The sequence below is a fragment of the Hemicordylus capensis genome, chromosome 3 (assembly GCF_027244095.1).
Source record: "Hemicordylus capensis ecotype Gifberg chromosome 3, rHemCap1.1.pri, whole genome shotgun sequence".
Lineage (NCBI taxonomy): Eukaryota > Metazoa > Chordata > Lepidosauria > Squamata > Cordylidae > Hemicordylus > Hemicordylus capensis.
In genome coordinates this window covers 207,617,313-207,634,775 of record NC_069659.1, presented here as the reverse complement: position 1 = coordinate 207,634,775, position 17,463 = coordinate 207,617,313, and the positions used below count along the sequence as shown (strand labels likewise).

At 43.3% G+C, this 17,463-nt stretch overlaps 1 pseudogene; it reads right to left on the bottom strand.

The window, feature by feature from the left end:
* Positions 1 to 6,619: 6,619 nt before the first annotated feature.
* LOC128350556 (uncharacterized) lies at positions 6,620 to 7,394 on the bottom strand (annotated as a pseudogene).
* Between the last annotated feature and the right edge of the window lie 10,069 nt (positions 7,395 to 17,463).

The window sequence follows — 17,463 nt, the reverse complement described above, 5'->3', positions numbered from 1 at the left end:
TGTAAGTTCTACAATAGGACTACTCCTATTCCTGTTCCAGAGATGTCAGTTGGGAGCATGAAAGGTAATGAGAAATCTGGACTCCTTGGAACAGGTTCAGAGAACAAGGCTTCTTTCTATTGCTCAAAAACATTATTTTATTTATTTATTATTTATTTTATTTAAAATATTTATACCCCGCCCCTCCAGTACACTACTGCTTGGGGTGGCTCACAACAATAAAATAGATATAAAATACAATAAAAGTAATAAAATTAACCAAATTAAGTAAACAAGTTAAAAGTCAGGTTAAAAACCACAATCAATATTAAGTTTCAAATTAAAAGTTATTTTAAAAACTAAAAATTGGGAATTATAAAAACTAAAGAACCTACCAAAGATGGAGCATTAAAAAGCCTCTTTTAAAAGATGTGTTTTTAGTTGTTTTTTTAAAAAAACACTGAGGGAGGGAGCATGGCGAAGAGTCTTCAGGGAGGGTGTTCCAAAGCTAAAGGGCCACAACCGAAAAGGACCTGACTCTAGTCACCACCAATCAGATCTCTGTTAGTGGCGGGGCCATGAGCAGGGCCTGAGATGATGAACAGAGGGCCCTGGTAGGTTCTTATGGGCAAATGTGGTCCGACAGGTACCCCAGCCCCAAGCCTCATAGAGCTTTAAATGTCAAGATAAGCACCTTGAATCTAGTTCAGAAGTGGACCGATAACCAATGAAGCTGCCGCAGGATGAGTGTGATACTCATGAAGCGGCTTGTGCCCACGAGCATCCTTGCAGCAGCATTCTGGACCAGCTGAAGCTTCTGAACAGTCTTCAAGGGCAGTCCCACGCAGAGCGCATTGCAGTAGTGCAATCTGGATGTTACCAATGCATAAGTGACTGAGGTCAGGTCCAACTTCTCCAAGTAGGGTCACAGTAGGGTGGCAAACCAGCTGTAGTTGGTAAAAGGTGCTTCTGCACACCACCGCGACCTGCGCCTTTCAATGTCAGGTCCAGAAGCACCCCCAAGCTGCGGACTTTATCTTTCAGAGGGAGTGTGACCCCATCCAAGACCAGATTTACCTCATTACTTGGATGATCAGTTCTACCAACCCAGACCACTTCCGTCTTACCTGGATTAAGTTTCAGCTTGTTTGCCCCCATCCAGTCCAGAATAGCCTCCAAGCCCGGTTCAGAGTATCTACTGCCTTCCTGGTCTCTGCTGACTTAAAAGATAGGTAGAGCTGGGTGTCATTAGCATATCGATGGCACCACAGCCCACACTCATGGATGACCTCTCCCAGAGGTTTCATGTCAATGTTTTAAAATTTTTAATTTGTTGTGTTTTAAATTTCTTGGTTTTGTTTTTAACTAATGTTTTACTTTTGTTTTTATCTTGTTGTAAACCACCCAGAGATGTGAGTTTGGGGCGGCATAAAAATATGTTAAATAAATAAATAAATATAATAAAACAGCATGGGGGACAGAATAGATCCCTGTGGCACCCTATAGGCTGATCCCTGTGGCACCCTATCAGGCTCCTACCTGATCCTCCAGGTAGGAGCAGAGCCACCGTATAACTGTGCCCCCAACCCGGAGAGATGTCCCAGAAGGGTACCATGGTCGATGGTACTGAAAGCCGTTGAGAGGTCCATGAGGATCAACAGAGTCATACTCCCTCTGTCTATCTCCCAGCATAGGTCATCCACCCGGGTGACAAAGGCAGTTTCCATGCCATATCCAGGTCGGAAGCCAGACTGGAAAGGATCTAAGTAATCAGATTCATCCAGGACTGCCTAGAGCTGAGACGCCACAACGCTCTCCAACACCTTGCCCAAGAAGGGGAGGTTTGAAACTGGTCAAAAGTTATTTAAGTCATCTGGGTCCAATGAGGTCTTTTTAAGGAAGGGCCTAATGGCTGCCTCCTTCAGGCAAGGGGGCCACCCCCCTGCTCTAGAGAGGCATTCACTACCTCCACCACCCATGGACCCAGTCCCTTCCTAGAAGCCTTCACCAACTGTGAAGGGCAAGAGTCGAGGCACGTGGTAGGCCTCAACCTTCCAAGCAGCCTGTCCACTTCTTCAGGCAACACAGTCTGAAAACCATCCAATATAACAAGACCAGACGGTGCACAGGCAACATCCAGCTTCAGTGCCACAAAAACATTAGCATCCAAGTCAGAACAGATGAGTGTTTTTATCTGCAAAATGTAACACAAATTGGTCACAACGGGCTGCCGAGGGTTCTGTTTGATGGTCTTTGGGGTCCTCACCTAGGAGGCCCTGAACCACTCGAAAAAGCTCCGCTGGATGACACTGAGCTGACGCGATGTTGGTGGAAAAGTAGGATTTCTTCGCCACAATCACCGGCCTAATATGGGCTCTAAGCTGTGTTTGGTCACATTCATTCTGAGTTTTATGCTGACGACACTCAAGTCATCTACCAGCCTGCTTCATTGTCCACAACTCACCTGTATACCAGGGAGTCTCTTGGGCTCATCAGATCGGGAGAGGATGCCTAGGCACAACCGTATCAATCGCCTGACACATCTCATTATACCAAAGGGAGACCAGGGCATCAACAGGATCGTCCACTCTCTCAGCAGGAAACTCTCCCAGAGCCATCAGGAATCCATTAGGATTCATAAGCCTCCAAGGGTGGACCATTCTAACTGGTCCCCTGCCCCTGCATACGTGTAGTGGGTCCACCCTCAGTTCAATCTTCACCAGATAGTGATCCATCCATTATAACAGTACTGAGGCCTCCTGGGCTATCCACAGAGCACCACTGACCACCATTGACCCAAAGACCAAGTCAAGCGTATTCTTATTTATTATTTATTTATTACATTTATAAACTGCCCCATCCGAAGGCTCTGGGCGGTGTATGGCCTGCTACATGTGTGGGACCAGAAATCAACTGAGACAAACCCATGGTCATCATGGAGGACATGAAATCCCGAGCTGCACAAGACAAAGCAGCCTCAGCGTGGACATTAAAGTCCCCCAAGACTAACAGCATTTACACAAACAGGATTCCTTTATAGCTGGCCAGGTTTCTGTTTCCTTATAAGTTCCATTGGAGGGGAGACCACGGAGGCAAAATGGGGGATGAACCATCCATAGTACTCTACTAGCCCCAGAAATCTCCTTAACTATATTTTAGACTGTGGCTGAAGAAACAATTTTATGACCTCAACTTTGGCCTATAGGGGTTTCACCTGTCCACTCCCTACTAGGTCCCCTAGATATTTTGGCTGACCCCAGAAAGCTCTTTTTGGGTATAACTTTAGGCCTGCCTTTTGAAGGGCTCCTAGAACAGCCCATAGGCATTCCAGATGGTTTTTCCCATGTAGGGCTGAATATTATAAAGTAGTCCAAGTATTCTAGGGAATACTCTCGACATTGGCTCAGGACACAATCCACCAGGTGCTGAAAAGTGGCCGCCACCCTGTGGAGGCCAAAATGCATGGTGGTAAATTGAAATAAGCCCTGGGGTGCCGCAAAGGCTGTTTTCTCTTGATCTTGAGGTCATAAAGGGACTTGCCAATACCCTTTTGTCAGGTCTAATGAAGACAGAAATTGAGCATCTCCGAGTTCTAATCCCTTGGTTAGGGTGGTTCAATCTCCACAGCATCCCTTTCTTTACCTCCCATCTCAGGTAGCCAAGTGGTATCTTTCACATTTCCTTCCATGACAGCTCCCATCCTCCATATGGGCTTGGATGAAGACAGTATCTCTTGGCAATTGTTCCTTGATGTTTACTTCCCTACGCAACGATCCTTTTGTCTCCTGCATCTTCAATATTTTGCCCTCCGCCGGCAGGGCCCTTAAAGCATGCACTAATCCTCAGAACCTGGTGTGTCCCATGCCAGCAGCAGGGGATATGATAAGTGTGTCATCACTAATAATTCAAGATGGTACTTCCCTGTCAGTCATAGCACTAATAAATGGACTACGGGACAGTTGTGTGCATGCTGATGTACAAGTTACTCTGGCCTCCTGCATGGATTTGACACTGGGGGAAATTGTTAATGAAACTGCCTCGAGAGTGATTGGCCTGCACCCCTTAGTTCGGGTGAATATGGGGAATTTAGCTCAAAAGCAGAGACAGTTCCAATCAGCCTTAATTTGTGCAGGCATATGAATGCAAGAAAATCGGCTTGAGAGAGAGGTTTTGATTATATTAAAAATGAGTTTATTAAAACTAAAGTCAGACTAAATTACTATTTGTGCCTAGTTTAAAGGCACTACAAATATGCTAAGAAACAGATTATTGTTAAGGCACATTTAGCGTAAAGTTCCAAATTATGTGTAAATTCCCAGGTGTGCTGGAGATCGAGGGGCAAGATTTCAGAAAAAAGAGAAAGGGATAGATTCAGCCCTGAAGGAGCCGGGCAAGAGGCTATATCACCTGTCCTGAAGAGGGGAACACCAAGGTGAAGTTTCTTGTTGTAGTCTGCTGGGGTCCAGAGTGAGAGGCACAAGGGAACACTGAGATGTTTCGCAGTAGGAGTCCCAGGTGTAATAAAATACGAGGAAGCATCCTGGGTCATGGAATTAGGATACTTATATCCCAAAATATCCCTTTAGGGCACTTGTCTTTTGTCCTGCTCTGCTGAACAGGGGAGCCCAAACAACCTTTTTTTTGGAATGCAGGAACCCATGGCATTCAAGGCTGATTGTGAGGACAAGCGGAGTGTGCAGATGTGTTTAAAGAATATCCTGTGCTCCTGACTCTCCCAATAATTCTATCAACAGTTCCGATAGGCACACTTTCAAAGTTACATCACAAACTCATCTCTATTGTAATGGAGGCTGCAGATAAGAAACTTGTCTTATCTGTCTTTTCTCCCTGGCTTGATGGCCAGGTATTGTCTCTCTGTGTGAGAGGAAGAGGGGAGTTTAGATTTCATTCCAAGGCTGAAATGATCTTAGATGCCAGGCAATTGAAGTAGCTAGTCCTGGGAGTGCTTAGTTGGGCACCCCTTATATAGAGCGTGAAGCTAATCCCCTTTCCAATTTCTGGGGCTTGTAGTCAAATCTAGGGGTGACCAGTCCACTGCCAACTAAGCAACGTCCCCATGTATAACATAGACTGGGAGCTCATATTGCGGTGTAGTTCATGAGCATAGCAAAAGTGCAGTCTCCAAGCCTGGAGATGCAGTTGCAACAAGGGAGGCTTCTGGGAGCAGGCAGAATAAGCTCAGCTGGTAACAGAATCATCTTAGCATGTATCACAGATAACGAACTGCCCATATCCAGTAGGGCCTCTAACCTTTCTTGTTCAGTTTTTACTCCCACAGTCAAGGGTTGCTCTTCTCCAGAGGTGGAGAACAAACTGAGGGTTATGCTGGTACAAAGGCCACATTCCATATGCGGACAGTCACAGCAAAAGTGGCCATACTGTCTGCAGGTGAAGCAAGGGCCCCGAGACATTCCTTCTGAGGATCAGTTCTGGCAGCTCCTCTCGTCAGACCTCTTCGGATACACCCCAGCCCATTGCTGGCCTTGCGAGAGAGAGGAAGCTCAGAAGGAGGGATGCCTTATCTGTCGTGCCCGTCAGCTCTCACCATGGGGGTGCATAGAACTGCAGGTACCATAATGATTGATTGATTAAGTGCCGTCAAGTCGCTGTCGACTCTTAGCGACCACATAGATTCTCTCCAGGATGATCTGTCTTCAGCTGGGTCTTTAAGGTCTCTCAGTGGTGCATTCATTGCTATCGTAATTGAGTCCATCCACCTTGCTGCTGCTTGTCTACTTCTCTTGCCTTCAACTTTCCCCAGCATTATAGACTTCTCAAGGGACCTGGGTCTTTGCATAATGTGTCCTCAGTATGATAGTTTGCGCCTGGTCATTTGTGCCTTGAGTGAAAATTCTGGATTGATTTGTTCTATGATCCATTTGTTTGTTTTCCTGGCTGTCCATGGTATCTTCGAAAGTCTTCTCTAGCACCAAAGTTCAAAAGCGTCAGTACTTTTTCTATTTTGCTTCTTCAAAGTCCAGCATTCGCATCCATAGAGTGTTACAGGAAAAACCATGGTCCAAACAATTCTAATCTTTGTAGGTGTAGACACATCACAGCATCTAAATATCCTTTTCAAGGCCTTCATTGCTACCCTACCAAGTGCTAGTCTGCAGCATATTTCTTGACAGCTGGATCCTTTACTGTTGATGGTCGATCCAAAAAAGCAGAAGCTATCCACCACCTCATTGTCTTCATTGTCAGTTCGGAGGCTGGTTGCTGTACCCGTTGTCATTACTTTAGTCTTCCTTACATTTAATTGTAGTCCATTTTTTTCACTGTGCTCCTTTACTTTCATTACTAGAATTTGCAGATCCCCCGCATTCTCAGTTATCAGAGTGGTGTCATGAGCATAGCGCAAATTATTGATGTTTCTTCCTCCAACTTTAAAACCACGCTTATCTTCTTCCAATCCAGCTTCTCTCAGTATATGTTTAGCATATAAGTTGAATAAAGAGGGAGAAAGTATACAGTCTTGTCTTATTCCTTTGCTGATCTGGAACCAGTCTGTTTCACCATGTTCCGTCTGGACTGTGGCTTCCTGTCCTGTGTATAGGTTTCTCATGAGAACAATGAGATGTTCTGGGACACCCATTTCCCTAAGGATATTCCACAACTTGACATGGTTAACACAACTGAAGGCTTTTCTGTAGTCAATAAAGCACATATTGACTTCTTTCTGGTATTCTTTGGCTTTCTCAATTATCCAGCGTGCATCAGCAATGATGTCTCTTGTTCCTCGGCCTTTTCTGAAACCAGCTTGAACATCTGGCATTTCCCTTCCAAATAGGACTCTAATCTGCATTGGATGATCCTGAGCATTATTTTGCTTGCATGTGAAATTAAGGATATTGTGCGATGGTTTGAGCAATCTGTTCAGTCTCCTTTCTTTGGTATGGGTATGTAGACTAACCTTTTCCAATCTGTTGGCTACTGTGTCATTCTCCAAATTTGCTGGCACAGTTTGGTTAGAGCCTTGACTGATTTTTCTTCTGTTGCCTGCCATATTTCTGTAGCTATTCCATCAATTCATGTAGCCTTCCAACTTGGTAATGACCAGAGTTCTGATCTAACGTCATCTTCCCTTACTAGAGGTTCTTGCAATTAAAGAATATCTCCTAGAATGTTGGATGAGTGTCTTGGATGTTGACGTCCCTGCTGTACAGATTTTCAGTATACTCCTTCCATCTCTGTTTGCTCTTCTCTGAATCAGTTACTATCTGTCCTTTGGTACCCCTTAACATACCAATTTGAGGTTGGAACCTCCCTCTGAGTTCAGAGATCTTTTGGAAGACTTGCCTTGTTTTTCCGTGTCTATTTCCATCCTCAAGGTCTTTACAGAAGTTGTTGTAGTATTGATCCTTGTGTCTTCTATCCACCGTCTGTTCTGACATCCATTTTGCTTTCTTCTGTTTCTTGGTTATTGGCAGTCTCTTTTCACGGTCATCCTTAATAACTTCTTTGATTTCATTCCACAGTTCCCCTGGTTCCCTATCAATGAGGTTCAGAACTTCAAAGTGGTTCCTGATGTTCTCCTTGAAAATGGTGGGTACATTCTCAAGATCATATCGTGGAAGCTGGATAGCTTTGATTTTCCGCTTTAGCTTGACTTGGAACTTGCACATGAGCAGTTTGTTATCAGTTCCAGTCGGCCCCTGGCCATGTCTTTGCTGTTATAACTGAGCTCTTCCACCTCCTTGCACCTATAATGTAATCAGTTTGATTTCTGTGTACTCCGTCTGGTGATCTCCATGTGTATAGGCCCCACTTTGGTTGTTTGAAGAATGTGTTAGCAATGAAGAGATCATTGACTAATAAGTAATTCTCCAACTTAGTTTATATTTCCTAGGCCATACAGTCCGACTGTGTTTTCCTCCTTACCTTTTCCAACTTTGACATTCCAGTCTCCAATCACCTGCCAGTACATCTTGCTTACATGTGCTGTCAATTTCAGACTGAATTTGAGCATAAAACTCACCAACTTCCTCTTCTTCTGCATTAGTTGTTGGGGAATAGACTTCAAGAATTGTCATGTTAAAGGGTTGTCCATGGAATCTAATTGATATTAGTCAGTCACTGACTGCATTGTACCCAAGTGCTGTCATTGCTATATCCTTCCTGACTATGAAAGCAACACCTTTCCTTCTTTGGTTTTCGTGTTTTGAGTAGTAAATGGTATGATTTTCTGACTGAAAGTGTCCCATTCCAATCCATTTTAATTTACTGATGCCCAAGATGTCAATCTATAGTCGATTAATTTGATCTTTCACTGTGTCGAGCTTTCCCATATTCATGCTTCTTACATTCCACGTTCCCATTGTAATTCTGTCTTTGCAGTTTTGGATTTTCTTTTCCCGCACAGCAACATCAACTGCTATACATCCAAAAGGCTTTAGTCTAACCACATCATAAGCACCATCGGTACTCTGAGAGATCCTCAGCTTTTCCTCAGTAGCATGTTGAGTACCTGACAGTATATCACAAATGTTAATGTATACATTCCTGGTTGGGAGTCCGCTAGTTAGGACAGAGGATTATTGAGCTTTTTGTTGAAGAAGGTGAGTGTAAGCCAGGCTCCTTGATGAAACTGCTTATTTCATCCATTTAGCCTTGTTTCAGGCTTGGCTATGGGATGGGAGCATTAGTTGCCTTGGTGGACTTGTGTTAGGAGAAAAACAGTAGGAGTATGACCCTGTTTATTCTCTTGGTGTTTTTTTAAATACCATTGGCTATGGTATCTTTCTGGGTTACCTGCCAGAACAGCACTTGGTAGCAATTATGATGGTTCCAGTTCCTCCTGACCACGGTGCTGTCTAATGGCATTTAGCTTATGAGGTACCAGGGTGTTCTATTTCCCCCCTCATGCTGTTTGACATGTACATAAAATGCTAGAAGAGGTCAACTGGAGGTTTGGGCTATGGTGTCATGGACACCATAACTAATATGCTCTACTAGAGGTGTGCAGAACTGGTTCAAATCAAACCTGGTTTCATTCTAACCTGTCCTCTTTGGCCAATTCAAGCTTGAACCAGATTGCCTGCCCCCCCCAAGGGTGGCCGGTCCGCGTTTGAACTGAACTGGGCCTGGTTTGGAATGCTTGTAAAGGAGAATCTGGTAAGGATTCCCCTTTACAAGCTAAGGGGGATCCCTAGTAATGAAAAGGCTTTGGAAAACCATTGCCAGTCAGAGAAGACAATATGGGTCTAGATGTACCAGTGGTGTGACTTGGTATAATGCAGTTTTCATATATGTTCATAATTCCCATCTCAGCATTGGAGGAGATAAATAGCCCTTCCCTTCCTTTATATGCTTCTGATAGCATCTAAGCTATGCACTTTTGGGGGGGGGGTCTTCTAGCTAACTTTTTTGTTGTGGCTTGTGCTCTCATAATCAACAGCTAACTTCCTCAGGTGCATGATTGTAATGAATCAGTTAATCTCTAACTTTCCAGAACAATCTTTGTCTCTTTTTCTGCTTACAAAGAGTTGCCGAGATAAGGTATTAAATGATGAGCACTTGAGATGAATATTCAAAATAACTTAAAGTATATTTGGCAATCTCTTAACATACCTGAATCATTCTTTATTCTCCCAGTTAAAGCAGATAAACAACTATTAAATGGTAGCTGTATCTTTTCCCACCCCACTGTTCAATTTAGGTTTGTTTATATATATGATTAATTGCAGTTGCAAAATGGGATGGTGGTTACTCCTGCTTAAATACTTTTTAGCATGCAAAGTGTGTTACATTCCTTATCTTGCAACGATTTCATGAGGTAGGCCAGTTAGTATTCCCATTGTACAGCTACAGATGTCGGGGTGAGAACTGATCCCAGGTCTCCGAGTATCGAAGTTCAGTGCTATAGTCCCTGGAACACATTCAAACTGAACCCATTCATCATATATAAAAGGGTAAGAGTGGGGAGGGGTGTGAATTCAGAAAATCTTCATTTGGATAATGTAGAGGTTGTCTATAGAAAAGCTAATTCAATTTCCTGGGGTGAATGAGAGAAGCTGAGATTAATAAGTGAAATTGAGGAGTTGGAGTGAGGAGCAGAAGGTTAAGCATAGCCTAATTCTCACTGAGGTGGTAAACCTGTGTCTGGAGTGTACCACTTCAGCTTGCAGGTGGGGATTCACATGACAGAATGCTGTTGCAAACAAGGGGGTAGGAATTCTCCCCACAGAAAAGATCTCAGAATTCTAGCCTAATCCTCTCCCTCTCAGGGATGGCGGAACCCCCTCCATCCAGTGGCCAAACTTTGGGGCCAAAGTCCAGGGCCTCCATACCCCCTGGGGACTCCCAAATCTTCTTTAGTTTGTCCTGGTGGAGTGGTTGTCGCTGATCCACACTGTGCTGGGTGGCAGAGTGTGATTATGACCTGTGCTGGGTGCTTTACAGACAGAGGTGGGAGTGGAGAAAGAAAACTGTGGGACGAGAATAAGTTATACATGTGGACAAATTTGTTGGTACTCTTGCAGCTCATTGAAAAAGTGTTTTATGCCTCCTGAAAAGTGATTAAATGAAAAGCAATTGTCCCATGTATACCTGCATGCCTTTGATATGTCATTGAGTAACGCAAAGCAAGTGTCAAAAGAGACAAAGTAGTGCTTATTCTACAAAGATATTCTAAAGTAGCCTGGATGCATTTGTTGGTACCCCTAGAAAAATAATTGGATTAGAATGATTTTTCAAATTAGCTGTTTTCTTTAATTAGTATCACACATGTCTCCAATCATGCAATCAGTCATTCAGCCTATTTAAATGAAGAAAAGTAGTCACTCTGCTGTTTGGTATCATTATGTGTCCCACCATGAACATGGACCAGAGAAAGCAAAGGAGAAAGTTGTCTGAGGAGATCAGAAAGGAAATTATAGACAAGCATGTTAAAGACAAAGGCAATAAGACCATCTCCAAGCAGTTTGATGTTCCTGTGACAACAGTTGCAAATATGATTAAGAAGTTCAAGGTCCATGGGACTGTAGCCAACCTTCCTGGACGCGGCTGCAAGAGGAAAATTGACCCCAGAATGGGCAGAAGGATAGTGAAAATGGTAGACAAAAAGCCAAGGACAACTTCCAAAGAGATACAAGCTGAAACAAGGTACATCAGTGTCCGATTGCACCATCCGTCGCTTTTTGAGTGACAGTGGGCTCAGTGGAAGAAGACCCAGGAGGACTCCACTGATGAAAGAAAAACGTAAAAAAGCCAGACTGGAATTTGCTAAAATGCATATTGACAAGCCACAATGCTTCTGGGAGAATGTCCTTTGGACAGATGAGACAAAACTGGAGCTTTGTGGCAATTCACATCAGCTCTATGTCCACAGATGAAAAAAATGAAGCTTTCAAAGAAAAGAACACCATACCTACTGTGAAACATGGAGGAGGCTCAGTTATGTTTTAGGGCTGCTTTGCTGCGTCTAGCATGGGGTGCCTTGAGTCTGTGCAGGAAACAATGGAATTTTAGGGCTGCTTTGCTGCGTCTAGCATGGGGTGCCTTGAGTCTGTGCAGGAAACAATGGAATCTCAAGACTATCAAGACATTCTAGAGTGAAACGTACTGCCCAGTGTCAGAAAGCTCTGTCTCAGTCGCAGGTCATGGATCCTCCAACAAGATAATGACCCCAAACACACAGCTAAAAGCACCCAAGAATGGCTAAGAACAAAACATTGGACTATTCTGAAGTGGCCTTCTATGAGCCCTAATTTAAATCCTATCACACATCTATGGAAAGAACTGAAACATGCTGTCTGGAGAAGGCACCCTTTGAACCTGACACAGCTGGAGCAGTTTACTCAGGAAGAGTGGACCAAACTACCTGTTGACAGGTGCAGAAGTCTCATTGAGAGCTACAGGAATCACTTGTTTGTAGTGAATGCCTCTAAAGGTTGTGCAACAAAATATTAGGTTAAGGGTCCCATCATTTTTGTCCATGCCATTTTCATTTGTGTTATTATTTGAAATATTGTTGCATCAAAACTCTTAAGCAAAGTCTGATTTTTGTTAAATGCGGAATAAACAGTGATGGGTGCCAATTATGTCTGTCAGTTTCTAGTTATTTCAGAGACAATTGTGGGTTCTTTTTTTTCGTGGAGGGGTACCAACACATTTGTCCACATGTGTAAACTGTGTGTTGAAATGATTCTGCTAATGTATGTTTGCATAAATGTACCTGTTTTATAGTCTTAAATTATTGTGAGTTCAGTTGCTGCTTGTGCCCTAAGAACCCACATGTTAAAAATATGTTTTGTGTCATGCTGTGTGTGTGTGTGTGTGTGTAGGGGGATGATCCTTAACTTGCAGCGGGGGGGGTGGGGGGTGGGGTGGGTCTTTTAGGTCCAGGCTCCAGAATTACCTAAGTGACCCTGTGCCTCCATCTTCCCCCCACCCCAAATTAGTTGGGCTTTTAGAATAATCAGCATCCTGGCAGCAATTAGTGCATAGGCTGTGTGCGGTGCTAGAGGGAAAGTGGCAGCTGGTGGGAGTGGATTATAGGGGGTGGGAGGGACAAAGAGGAGAGGATATAATATAATGTGTGTGGTGTGACTTGAGAGAAGTTGTATTTGAGTGTTGGATAAATCTATACATGACCAGACAGTGCCATTGTGTGCGCTATCATATCTATCTAAAGCAGTTTCAAAAATACAGCCTCAAAACCCTTTCCTTTCCCCCAAGTTATTTTCCACAAGAAGAGCTAAAAAAGGGAACTGCTTCCAGTCATACTTCAGTCAATCTGTCAGCTCATGCGAGAGGAACAGGGTGAGATTGTGTAATATGTGGTAGAAGTCATTCAAATGTCATTTGTGGGATGGGGATGCAGCTAAGTGACAGGGCATGTGTTTGTATATTTGAGAATCCAGGCCTGGAGTTAGGTTGTTTATATCCTTGGATAAAGTATCTGCCTTGATCCTGCCCCCACCCCACCCAGCTTTCCCACAGTGGCAGGAAAGTTACTTTCACTTTATCCATTTCCATTTACCTCAAATCATAGCCAGTTGGGATGGGAAATAAAGAAAGGCACAAAGGGGACTTTCTAGGCTGCAAGCTGCCAATCCTACAAGTCCCCGTCTTCCTTTTAGATTTGCTACCGAATCAAGAGTGAGGCAGCTCTGACTTGTCCTGTCCATTTCTCACCAACCACCAAATCCTAACTGGGTTCCAAAGGTTCCCCTCCTCTGCCTGCTTTGTAGTTGCCTGGAATCTTCCTAATTTTAGCAAGATTGAGCTGGAGAATGGATGATAGGTCATAGGGCAAGCATGTGGGCCCTACATCAGGGCTGCCTTTTCCCTCCAAATTCAGCACAGTTAAAGGTAAAGGGGGAACCTCTGGGTTGCAATCTGGAAATCCAGGGAAATGAGAAGCTGAAGAAAGAGCTGCATACTCCCCAACTACTTCTATGTTGACTTGGAGGCTACCTAGCAACTATGGACACTCAACTTAGACTGGTAGGGTAATCAACATTCTGAGGTCAGATTCTAACATGTTGCCAAGCATAAAAGCAAAACTTACCTGTGTGACATTCCTGTTTAATAAGCTCTCCAATACATGTAGTACAACTTACCCCCATGGCTTTGGTATGATTGTGCTGGGCATTTCCCCTTCTTGCCAGCATCAGCCAATGATGTGAAGCAGGGAAATGCACGTTGTTATTACATCACAATGTAAGGAACAATGTTGTACATGCTATGGAAGGGAAATAGTAGGCAGAGGGGAATAACAGGCTGGAGAGGATCATGTAGTTTTCCCTGACCTGAAGTTGAGCTGGCTTACTTGTCTGAGCAACTAGGAGGATAAAGACTTGCTTCACCTTCATTCCCTGCTCCCAATTTGATATAGCAACCCCAGTGATGTATAAAGGGTGAGGACATTTGATTTTAATAGCAAAAAGGGTCCAGGAGTGCTTTTCTCCATCCTCAGCCAAACTCTGATAGAGCTCACATTGATGTCACTCTTAGACAGAGGCTCAGGGACTCCATCACATTTAGAACTGAGCTCTGCCCCACACTCAGCCAAGCCCACTCTATTCTGCAACACTTTCCCCAACAGTTACCACTGATAGTTGGTGGAGCTAGTGGAGTAGAAAGAACATGCCAGGACTTGTGAACTAACATTTATTTATCTCCTGGGAAGAGTTAGAGACACTACCAACATCACACTTGGGGCTAAGCTCGTTCTTCTTCTTTCAAACTGTTTTTATGTTGACAATGTCATTGCTTTAATTTGGCTTTTTGATTGTGAGCACCTTGGGGACAGAAATATTAACATTTAGGGAAAAAAGATGTAAGTTGCTTGAGCTGTTGGAACAGAGCAGGATATTAAATAAATAAAAATGATGCTGGAAGTGACTACAGGAAGATAAGTAGAAGGTGTGGAGAAAGACTTGGTGATTCTCACCAATGTGCTGTATTTGATATTGGACTCAGAGCCACATTCTTTCAATATGAATGGTGCAGTTCCATGTTTAAACACTTAGGACAGCTGCCATTGTGTCTAGTTCATCCATTAGTCACCCAATCTCTTAATCATTTACAATTACAAAACCAAACTCGAATCTTGAAAGGAAATTTCAAATATAAGTGCTCTTCCAGTAATAGAATTCAGAAACTGAAACCAAATGGAAGACTTTATTAATCCACATTTATTGGGGAAGTCCCCAAGTTCAAAGAGAAAAAAAGAACTGGCCACTGGTTTAGATGACACTGAATGGAATAGTCCTAGCAAGGGCTATCTGCCATGATTGCTAACTGGAACCTCCATTTTCAAAAGCAGTATACCTTGGAATATGGAGAAATAGCAGGTGAGGATTTTTGCTTTTATGTTCTGCATGTGGGTTTCCTGGAAGTATCTGCCCAGCTACTGCTGGGAAGATTGTTGGACTAGATGTAGCCTTGATGTGATTCAACAGGACTATGTTCTTAAGTAAATTACCGTGTTGATCACAATCCATTGTAGAACATCCTTAAGCCCACCTAGGTAAGTGCAGCCAACCTAAGCAGGATCCACTCTTGATTAAGCATGCTTGAGTTGGTGTCGACTCCTGGCAACCACAGAGCAATGTAGTTTTCTTTGGTAGAATACAGGAGGGATTTACTATTGTCTCCTTCCACACAGTGTGAGATGATGCCTTTCAGCATCTTCCTATATTGCTGCTGCCCGATAAAGGTGTTTCCATATTCTGGGAAACATACCAGCAGGGACTTGAACCAGCAACTTCTTGCTCGCTAGGCAAGTCATTCCCCCACTGTGCCATTAGGTGGCTTTAAGCATGCTTAGGACTGGATATTTCTGTGCTATCAGAAATTGGCTTTTGGTACCTGTGCTGGTCTGCATGACAGAGAATCAAAAGCAGAAGACACTTGGCACTGTGTATCTAGGTGTGAAGCTGCCCTTGTTGTGGAAGTCCTTACCCTGTACTGAAAGTGAATCCAACCTAAAAGAACTGGGCACGTATTTCTAACATTCTGATTTATTCAAATTCCTCCTAACAGTATGCGCAGAGAGCAAAATATAAAGAGAGGTCTGATCCTAAACACCTTTACTGAGAGGAAAGCTCCACTTAATTCAGCAGGGTTTACTCCATGTAACCTTGGAACCCAGGTAACTGAAGGAATACCTGCTTTCACATGTTCTTACCTATGCACCAAGGTCATCTTTCAGAGGCATTCCAGCTGCCCCTGACTTTGGACATGAAGCAAGTGGAAACTGGGGAGAGGTCCTTCGCGATTCTGGTGTCCCACTTGTGCAATTATCTCCCCAGGGAGGCTTGCTAGGCACCTACATTAGTCCTATTCAGACATTATAACTAACAAAGCTGTACTTGTTTACAGCCTTAAAAAATGTGCCGTGAGTCCCATTCAGCGTGTTAGTCACTTCCTTCTCCAGTGGGTCAGCCACACTTACAGCGTTTGTCTGAAGCAGCAAAGGCTATATGGTGGTCAGTTCCGTGATGAATAGGCTTGAGCCTACCAATCATGGAATTGCCCACCATCGTGTTTATAGCCTTTGCTGGAAGTGTGACTGACCCATGGTGGGGATGGGGGGAATGAGTGATTTGATGTGGCAGATGGGACTTCTGGTGCATTTTCAGATTACCCATGTTTGAATGGGGCTATCGTCCTTAGAGTGCTAAGCAAAGACCTTTTATTTGCCTAGGCCTTTTAGAAAAAATTGCCTTTTGTCCTGTCTTAACTGCTGTTATAACCTGCTGTGGCTAATTGGATTTATTTATTTTCACATTTATATCCTGCTTTTCTCCAAGGAGCCCAGAACAGTGTTTTAACTATTTTTATTACTGTATGTCAATTTGTGTGTTTTTAAAGACAGAACTTTTAAAATGTCTTAAATAAATTAAAAAATCAAGATTGCACCCTGATTTTATGCAAGATTTGTTGGGAGGAATTAAGTCTGATTGGGTTCAATGAGACTTACTCCCAAGTAAGTGAGTGTAGCATTGCAACCTTTTTGTTACTTTTTTGGCTAAAAGAATAAATTGAAATATTCCTCTCATACATATATATGTTATGTTAATCTGCAAGGAACTTTATATTCATATGATCAGTTTCTTAAATTATTTGTAAAGGAGATTAAGCAAATTCAAGGAGGATTGAACTGGTTACTTGGCCATGAAACCGTCAGAGACCAGTTGATGGGGCCAAATAATAAGGAATGGCTATGGTCTACTTGTGAGTTTCCTAAAGTCTCTAGTTGCTGGACTACACAAAACTTGTAGACTGATCCAGTTAGTCATTTTTTAAAATATATAATCTTACAAACTCTTTCTTGGCTAAGCATCTCCCTTTTTGTGTTATATATCTTGCTTATCCCAATTGTCAATACACATTGATTAGTCAACCTGAAGGAATGAATATATATCATTTTGTCATTCACACTTTTTTTTTTTGCATCCACACACATACAAAATTTAAAGGATCAGGTCCAGACTAGTTCTGATGATACACAAGTGGCTGCAGCAGCAAACAGCAGCTGTGTGTCTAGTTTCCCCTTGTCTTCTGTAACATGTACTACCTCTTTGCTGTGTCTTACTGCCAGAGTGTGTTTCCTGTGTCTGCCAGTGGCAGCCTATGCTGTAGGGGTAGAGAAATGAGGTAGGGGTAGAGAAAGTGTTGTGTTGTCAGGACAGGATTACACTACTATACTAAACATAAGAGAGGTGAAAACCCAGATGGAGAACTCTCTCTCTCATTTTTGTGGGGATGGGGGGAGGCAGTCACATATCTAATCTGCAACTACATAGGTGTAATGAACTGGTATCCACTACAGCAGGAGTTCCAAAAGGCGGTACTAGATGGTCTCTCAGGGGATGCTCAGAGCCCTCCTAGCTCTCCACACAGCAGCTCTGTGAATTGTTCTGCAATTGATGATCACCAGCTTGAAGCTGACACATCAGCAATTCATCTATTGCAAAAGGGAAGGCTGTGTGAAGACTCTCCCCCTTTGCT